Here is a 9,379-nt window from a genome sequence, read left to right on the forward strand (position 1 = left end):
GACAGTTACCTACATAACCATAAAACAACCATGAAAATCAAATCATTAATATTACTTTACTACCATCTAATCCTTAAATCCCAATCAAGTTTCATCACTTGTCTCAATACTGTCCTTTAAATGGAATGAATATAGTTCAGAATCATCTGTTGTCTCCTTCAACTGGGAGCAGCAACACAGTCTTTCCTGACTTTGACATTTTGAAGATCACAGACCAATTATTTAATGGAATGTACCTCTTGGACTTTTCTAACCAGGATTCTGGAAAAGAATTAAGCTCTAACATCCTTTGGCATTTATTAAATGAACAAATTAACTTCTTTCAATACTTAAAATGATATTAATTATGTAACATTCTTGAGAGAGTTGAGAAAATAGTCACTGTGTTCCGTTTTTCCATTAAAAAAGACAATTATTAGCTTTTGAGAGGAATACCTTGAAAATAGTGCTGTTTTTTCTCTGAATAATGTCGTATGACACACAATTTTGATTTATCCTATATCGATGGTCACTTGACTAAGGATGTATCTATCAGGATCTCAGATATTAAGTTATTTTCTTCCCTTGGTAATTAGTAAATATTTTGTAGGGAAGTTCTTTGCGACTTTGCAAGTATCCTATTCTTCATTAAACTTTTAATTTTTTAATTAATTAACTAATTAATTATACAATTGATTATTATGAGCCTTAATTGATTACTGTCATTATTCATCTTGATGTTCAAATTGCAATTTAGCTACTGGAAGCCTCTTCTATGTGGCTTATGTGTTTTCTTGATGTGCCTCCATTACTTTTTAAAAAATTATATTTTATTGATTGTGCTATTACAGTTGTCCCAATTTTTTCCCCTGTGCCCTCCTCCACCGAGCATCCCCACTCCTGCAGGCAATCCTCCCACCATTGTTCATGTCCATTGGTCATGTGTATAAGTTCTTTGGCTACTCCATTTCCTATACTGTACTTTACATCCGCATGGTTATTCTGTGACTACCTGTTTGTACTTCTTAATCCCCTTGCCTCTCCTCCCATTCTCCTACACCCACCTCCCATCTGGCAACCATCAAAATGGTGTCCATCCATCTCTGTATCCATGGTTCTATCCCTGTTCTTCTTTTTGCTTAGTTTGTCTTTTTAAATTCAATTGTTGATATGTACTTATTGACATTTTATTGTTCATAGTTTTGATCTTCTTCTTGTTCTTAAATAAGTCTCTTTAACATATCATATGACAATGGTTTGGTGATGATGAACTCCTTTATTTTCTTGCCTGGGAAGCTCTTTATCTGCCCTTCAATTCTAAATGATAGCTTTGCTGGGTAGAGTAATCATGGCTGTAGGTCCCTGCTTTTCATGCCTTTGACTATTTCTTGCCAATCCCTTCTAGCCTGCAAAGTTTCTTTTCAGAAATCAGCTGACAGCCTTATGGGAACTCCCCTGTAGGTAATTAACTGCTTTTCTCTTGCTGCTTTTAAGATTTAAAGATTCTCTCTTTATCTTTAACCTCTTGTTAGGCTGTGTCTTGGAGTGAGCCTCTTTGCATCCATCTTGTTTGGGACACTGTTATTCCTGGACTTGCATGTCTATTTCCTTCACCAAATTAGGGAAGTTTTCCTTCATCATTCTTTCAAACAGATTTTCAAATTTTTGCCCTTTCTCTTCTCCTTCTGGTACCCCTATGATACAAATGTTGGAGGCTTGATGTTGTTTCAGAGGCTGCTTATACTGTGCTCATTTTTTTTGGATTCTTTTTTCTTCTTGTTGTTCTGATTGGCTGTTTTTTGCTTCCTTGTGTTCCAAATCATTGATTTGATGCTTGGCTTCATCCACTCTACTGTTGTTTCCCTCTAAGTTGTTCTTTATTTTAATTAGTGTATCCTTCACTTCTGCCTGGATTTTTTTGTATGCTGTTGAGGTCCTCACCAAGTTCCTTGAGCATCCTTATGGTCAGTGTTTTGAACTCTGCCTCTGATAGATTGCTTATCTCTGTTTCATTTAGCTCTTTTTCTGGAGCTTTGTTCTTCGTTCATTTGGGACATGTTTCTTTGTGTCTACGTTTTTGCAGCCTCCCTGTGTTTGTTTCTATGTAGTAGGTAAAACTGCTGTGACTCCCTGTGTTGGTATTGTGGCCTAATATAGTAGGTGTCCTGTAGGGTCCAGTGGCATAGCCTTCCCTATTACCTAAGCTGGATACTCAAGGTGCACCCTTCCTGTGGGCTGAGTACACCCTCCTCTTGTAGTTGAGCCTTGATTGTTGTTGGCAGGCTAATGGGAGGGATTTACCTAGGCCAGTCAGCTGCAAGGACTGGTTGCGACCACTGCCCACCAACCTCCGCCCTCCAGGGAAGATCAGCTGTGCAACAGCAGGGTGATGGTGTTCTGACGTGGTCTGTAGCTATTCACTGGCTGTTCAGGCTCTGGGGATTCCTGGGTGGTACAGGCCAAGGTCAGCCCCAACCTGCGTTCTGCCTGGGGCCACCATGCCTGAGCTATAATGCAGTCTGAAATGGCTGCTACCTGTGTTGGGTCTGGAGATTCCCCAGAGAAGCCAAACTGTGAATCTAGGCTGGCTGCCGCTACTGCTGAGCCAAGGGCAACTTAGCAAGAGGTACGGGGGCTGATGGTCACTGAGGCCGGCTGTTGCTTGTTTGAGAGGATTTAGGAAGTTGTGAAACATGAGCCATGACCAGCCATTCATATGGAAATATGAATAATAGCTTGGATGTGCCTATAAGTTGGGTGGGATGGAGTCTTGGGGATCTCTAGGGCAGAGTTAGCAGTATTCACCAGATTGATGGAGTCTCAGTTATGGCACCTGTCTGCTAGCTCTGTGGCTCTGAGGTGGGTGGTGGTTCAAAAAAGGGACAATGGCCTATGCTTGCCTTTCTGTCCAGGGGAAAGCTGTTCTCCAGCTCTCAACTTGATGCCAGACACTTCAGTTTCTCCGTGTATACCACTGGTGCCTTTCAAGCTGCTATCCTGCTGCTGGAGCTCAGAAGGAGTGAGTTTGAGTAAGTCCCTGTATGGGTTCTTTAATAGAAACTGCTTAGGACTCTAGAAGTCTCTTCCACTGAATCAAACCCCTTTGGTGTTTGCAGCCAGAAGTTATGGGGACTTATCTTTTTGCCACTGCAAGCCTGGGCTTGGAGGCCTGGTATGGGATGCGACTCCTCACTACTGAAATACCCCTCCCAAATTTTTATCCACCGCACGTGGATGTGGGACAAGCCTGTTCTGTGTCTCCGCCCCTCCTACCAATCTGTATGGTTGTAGTTTCATTAATTCCATAGTTGCCTGACTTCAATTAAACTTGATTTCTGATAACTCTCAGTGATGGTGGTTGTATAGTGTAGTTGTAATTTTGATGTAGTTGTGTGAGGAGGCAAGCAGCGTTTACCTATGACTTCATCGTAACTGGAAGTCCTCCATCACTTTTTGACTTCCTTTGTGGAACAAGATATCAACAAATTCATATTATACTTTCCCTGCCCAAGGCCTGGAATTACCCATTTTACCTTGGATTCTTTTTAGTGGAGAATAACAGTTAGAATTCAAGATCTGGGCTTAGCTGTGCTCTCTGCTTTTGGAGTGTAGTACTTCAAGGATTTCTCAGTGGAGAGAGCTAGGATAATGTATACACACATTTGCATTCTTTGTGTCTATCTATCTATCTATCTATCTATCTATTATCTATCTATTATCTATCTATCTATCTTGTCATGAGCATATATGACACTAATACCATGAGTTCTAATCCAGCACCTAAGTACTTCATTGTTTGTTCTGATTATCTTCCTTTCCATATATGTAACCCTCTTCTTTGACACTGAGCAACCCGGCTCCCATTGACCTTACCATATGTTCTTATTTGATCAACCCCCTCTGTGTAATCAATCTCTCCTCTCCATTGCTGTCCTCTCTTTTACGTAGATGCATTCTTCTCCCAAGTGGGCTCTGCTACCCACATCAAATGCTCCTTCTACATGGACATACTCTCACCCTATCCAGGCTTGGCCTCTCCTGACCTTTGTGTGATGCCTTCTGCACCTGTATCAGGTAGGCTCTGACTCATGCTACTTCCACATCCCCAGCCCCCAACTATTTTTTCAACAAGTAGAGTAGGTATACAACTATTTTAGTTTAGTTGTGAATGAGAAAAGAAAGATAGGTTAGAAGCTAAAAGGAGACTCATTCAGGAAAGGCTTGTTTTTGATAAGGGACCAATATAGAAGGTGAGATTAAAGATATAAAAGAAATATAGGTAATTGATAAAGCTACTTCTCTCAGAAGGCAGAAAGTGATTGGATGTAGAGTGCAATCCTGAGGATTAGTTTTCAGTACAAAGAAGGCCACATTCCACTTTAATAGAGAGTGGGAGGGAAGAATGGATTCAATACATGTTAGTTTGAAACTTTCCTGGCAGGAAGTGGAGTGAATTTCCATCCTATGGTGCTTTGTCTGTGCACATATTGCTGAGAAAGAGTGATTTAGTTGGAGACTTGAGGAAAGTGGAGAGTTCTGAAATCACTGTAGAGAATTAGAAAGTGAAATGACTGAAGAACCCAGAAAGACTTCTGAGAGATGGAAGATCTGAGAATAGAAACTGAAAATCAGTTGAGACACTAACCTGAACAGTTACAGTGTTTTCTATAGCAGCCCCAGTGCTAGGAGTAGAGAAGGCAGATTTTATCAGGCAAACAGTTAAATACAAAGGAATGGCAAAGTAAGGTGAGGATATTGGCCAGATAGAGATTGAAATGAAGGAATGAATGCATGTTGAATATGGAAAGAAGGAAGTGAGTAGTTCTTTTTTTAAATACAAAGAAAATATTTTTATTTGTATAACAAAAACTTATCTTCCCCTTCCTCCTCCTATTCCTGCTTTTCAAAAACATATTTAATAAATCCTAATCCAAGGAGATGTTTTATTGATGAGAGAGAAACATCGATCAGTTGCTTCTGTATGCACTCTGACGGGGGATCAAACCCGAAACCTAGGTATACGTCCTGACTGGAAATCGAATCTGCAGACTTTTGGTGTGTGGGACAATGCTCCACCCATATGAGCCACCCGCCCAGGGCTCCTCCTTCTCCTTCTTCAACTTTAATTTTAACCCTAGGCTTTTTTGGCCTTTTAAAAAATTATTTCATCCTTTTGATCTACCTGTTCTATCTTGCATTTTTTAGAACAAGTTGGCAGTGTGGAGTCTTCTATGAATATGGAACAATGACCAGTATGGCAGCAAAGGGGAGAAGTGGGTACAAAGTGATAGGTTGATTTGAAAATCATGGTTTGAACATTTTCTGTGGTTCAGATCTGTCATGTAAACTGTAGATATGAAAGTGAATAATGAGAGTTTGTTTTCTTGCTCATAAGTTAAAGTTCTTAACTTTAGCACATTGAAAACATTAAGTTCTTAAGCACATTGAAAACATTAAGTTCTTAAACAAATTAAATGTTGATTTTACTAAAAATGTATCATTTAGGAAAAGACATAGGTAAGTATGTATCTTCAACTTATATAATAAAATCAAATTGGGTTATTTTTTATTCTTTTAAAACCTTCTTCCAGAATCCCTACATTTAAGAAATGAATTGTTTGTTGTTATTGTTGTTCTTTTCATTATCCAGTATATTTTTTAAAATTTTTATTGAATTTATTGGGGTGACATTGGTTAATAAAATTATATAGGTTTCAAGCATACAGTTCTTTAGCACATCGTCTGTATATTGTATTGTGTATTCATCACCCAAAGTAAAGTCTCCTTCAGTTGCCATTTCTCCCCCCTTTACCCTTTCCTACCTCCCCATCCCCTCTTCCTATGGTAATCACCATACTGTTGTCTGTATCTAATATGAAGGTAGGTTTTTTTTAATGCTTACTCCCTTTACCTTTTTGTCCACTATTTTTGAGACAATATGTAACTCTTTGCTCCTGAAAGAAAGTACATCTTTCCCAGCCTGTTTTAGAAAATCAGCATTTCAGTGTAAACACTTTTATTGAGTGGACTCAATTTGGTGATATTAACACAATGATGTTTTTATTGTTTTCTAATTACAATTCCCAATAGTGTATTATAGAATATCCTAAGATAATTTCTTGGGTACAGTCCACAACTTTATCGTCACTTTTCAATTATTTAAAAAAAAAGGCAAAAATCAAACTAATTTCACTACTGTGTAAAAATCCAATCTGAAATATGATTCAGCCATATGCCTCTCAATTCCTTCTACTAGCTCCTAGGTCATTTGTTGGGGAGGAGAAGTATGAGAGGTGGCAGGGGTTGCTTATTCGAGATCAGGAAGAATGCCTCCCCACAGGACTGCACATGATTCTGCTGCTGCTCTGGGGGTCACCGAGGATGTGGTGGTTTCCTCACAACTTTCTTCTTTTTTAGGGTTGTCTGGCTTCACCTTGGACCACCATATAACTATGAACAGTCCCACAGGGGGCACTCATGTCTTTCTTTAGTCTGCCTTTGGTCCACATCCCAACCCCCTTAGAAGTAGCTCTCAGGTACCCCAGGGCTTGGGTTTTCTGTTCTCTTCCCTATATCCCTTCCCATTAAGTCAAAGTTGGAAGTCCTCCTCTGCACCCTCCAATAGGTTAGGAAACCTGGAATGGGTTAGAGGTTTTCTTCACCTCTTCCTAAATTCCCTAAAACACGGTCTCTTTTTGTCATACTCTCCTTGTTTCAGCCAGCAAGTGCTCCTCCTTCAAAATCTCCAGAAAAGAAACAGGCATGATTCTTGGCGTTCAGATAGTCTCCCAAATGCCAAGGGACACAAGTCAAGTTTCCCCCCTGACTCCCTCCCAGGGCTTGCTGCACTTTGAAGGCAGGCTTTGGGTTGGTCCTTTGGTCCCTGACTGTGCAGGTATTCATCTAGGTAGTGGACTGCAAATCTTTTTTCCTTGCCAGCACTCACATTTTGTATTCCATTGAAACTCTGCCTTCACTTGGCATTTAGTGAGTTTAGAGGAAATATTTTTCTGCCCACGCAGGGCTGCGCTGTTGGTTGGGAATAGCAGAAGTGGTTCCCCTACCTGTAAATAAGTTCTCAGAAAAGATTTTTGGCCTAAATGATCGGAGAGGTCTGTAAGTACATGGAAGTTTTATGTCTTTCTTGTCATCATTTTTTTAGTCAGAATAACCAATTCTAAGAGAGCAGGAAAAATTGGATTCAATATCTACTATTATAGCTTAAAAGTAAACTAAGTAATATCCTTCATTCTTATTTGATACTGTAGTCTACAGTTAAAATTAAAAACAAAACAAAACAACCTTTCCCACAGGATATGGCAAACCAGACCTTTTCAGTGTCTAAGATTTTAAGTTAGGGAAGTTTAAAGCAGCATTGGTTTTCCAAGGTCATTAGAAGTACTATTAATGAATAATATAGTTGTTTTGTCTGACTTCCCATTGCAGTATGGCAGGTATAAGTGGCTATCAGAGTGAGGAAAAGGAGATAGGCCTATTATTAAACCATTGGTCAGTCAAGAATATAGCTCAGTAACAATGTTTAACTTTTTATTAGAAAGGCTTTGAATGTAATAAGCAGGATTGGCATTAGTTTTAAAAAAAATAAACAGACTTCCCTTTAAGACCTTTGAAAAAAATTTTAAAAAATTAGTAGATATTAAAATGCACTTGTTAATCTTATGCCTCATAGTCCCCTTACCAGAGGATTGAATAAAGAAGTATTTTAGGTTCTGGTTTAAATATGAAAGTGATTTAAAGCATTCCCAATGGCTAACAAATATAATGATTATTATTCCCAGAGTGGTATTCTCTTCAAACTTCCTCATCTGATTTCTTTGTGAGTGACATTTCTGCTATCCATTACCTTCTTGTTAAGAACTCAATAATGGACTAGGTTAATTAGAGACAGGTAATCTTACCTTGTATTAATCATCCTTCTGTCAGAATAAATTAACCTTTTTAGCTCCTATTTTCTGGAATTCCCAACCTCTGTAGACTCTGTTCTCTAGGAATGAGATAGCCTCATAAAATTTTAAACTCATTTGAATTTGGAAATACTCATTACTGATAGAGTTATTAAACTTAATAATCAGAGAAATTTACTCTGAGATCACTGAAGATAAGTCTAATTCAGCCACCTCAGAGGCTTGTTTCTTCTTAGCTATGTGATCCAGGAAATTTCAGTTATCATCCTGAATCTTCATTTACTGATTTATAGAATGGAAATAGTTATGTGCATCTCAAATTGTGGAAATCGAATGGGACAACGCCTACAGTGGGTTCTGAAATTCACTGCTGACGTGTCCTGGATTGTTAGAATTATGAGTATTTTGAAATATGGTCAAATTGGAAGACTTCACTTTTTCCACCGTTGGTGGAAATTAACTATTCCCTAATATCATGGGTTGCTTTCCCCTGGCTTCCCTGTATCCATGTCAGGGATAAAAATAATGGCAAAACGTTTTGTGAGATAGTATTTGGATCAGCTGTGGGCTCCCATAACTTTTTCTGTACATGTGTGGGCTAGGGAGCAGATGTGTCAGTCTCTCAAAGAATAGATCTCACCAGGCCAGCCACAGTTGGAGGTTCATGATAGCCCATGAGAAACAAACTAGTATGCATTGAAATAGATCTATTAACAATGTAAACATAAGCTTATCTACTTTTGAAAGGCAAGATATTGCAGTGAATTTCATCAGAGGTAATTTGGTAAATATTCAACATTTGGCTTTAATTAGAAAGGGTGGAAAATATATGAGAAGTATGTTCCATTTGGGCGGTATTTGTTTACCCCTCTCATTATGAGTTTGAGCCAAAAATCCTCAGTTTTGATTAGTTCTGCAATGTATCTCTAAATTTGGGCAGAGCCTTTAGGCCTATTTAAGGGATAGGTGTAGCTTAGTTCAGTGTTAGATAAGAGAGGTGGGAGGTGGCCTGTGCGAATCAGTACCACCAAAATCAACAGTGGGAAGGAGACAGTCATCGGGTGGATAATGCTGTGTTGTGCAGAGAGAGGGACACCACTAGTGAATGGGTAATGAGTAGTTCACGAGGTGGAGGAAATCCCACTTGTCAGAGTTTCTCTTAGGCAAAGAAGGTATGTATTTAGAAAAATATTTCATTAAAGTACTTAAGAGTAGTTGTCAGATGCCCCCTTCCCCCTCCCCACCAATAAGGGAGAATTGACCTCCATGTAGGACCCTTGTTTTGGTGGCTTCCCTAAGGAGTTCGTAAGTAGGTTTGGAGGTAGAATTTAGGAGAGGGCCAAGTTTTGGGGTATTTATGAGGGGAATGGAATGAGGTTTCTGGGGAGTGAGTGCGAGGAGGAGTGAGGAGTCAGTTTGGTGGATGCTTAGAGAGGGAGGAAAAGGAATAGTCACTTCATTAAGAAATGACTTTG

This window comes from Pteronotus mesoamericanus, unplaced genomic scaffold (genome assembly GCF_021234165.1).
Source record: "Pteronotus mesoamericanus isolate MK-2021 breed Mesoamerican mustached bat unplaced genomic scaffold, CSHL_Meso_final contig_50, whole genome shotgun sequence".
Taxonomy (NCBI): Eukaryota; Metazoa; Chordata; class Mammalia; order Chiroptera; family Mormoopidae; genus Pteronotus; species Pteronotus mesoamericanus.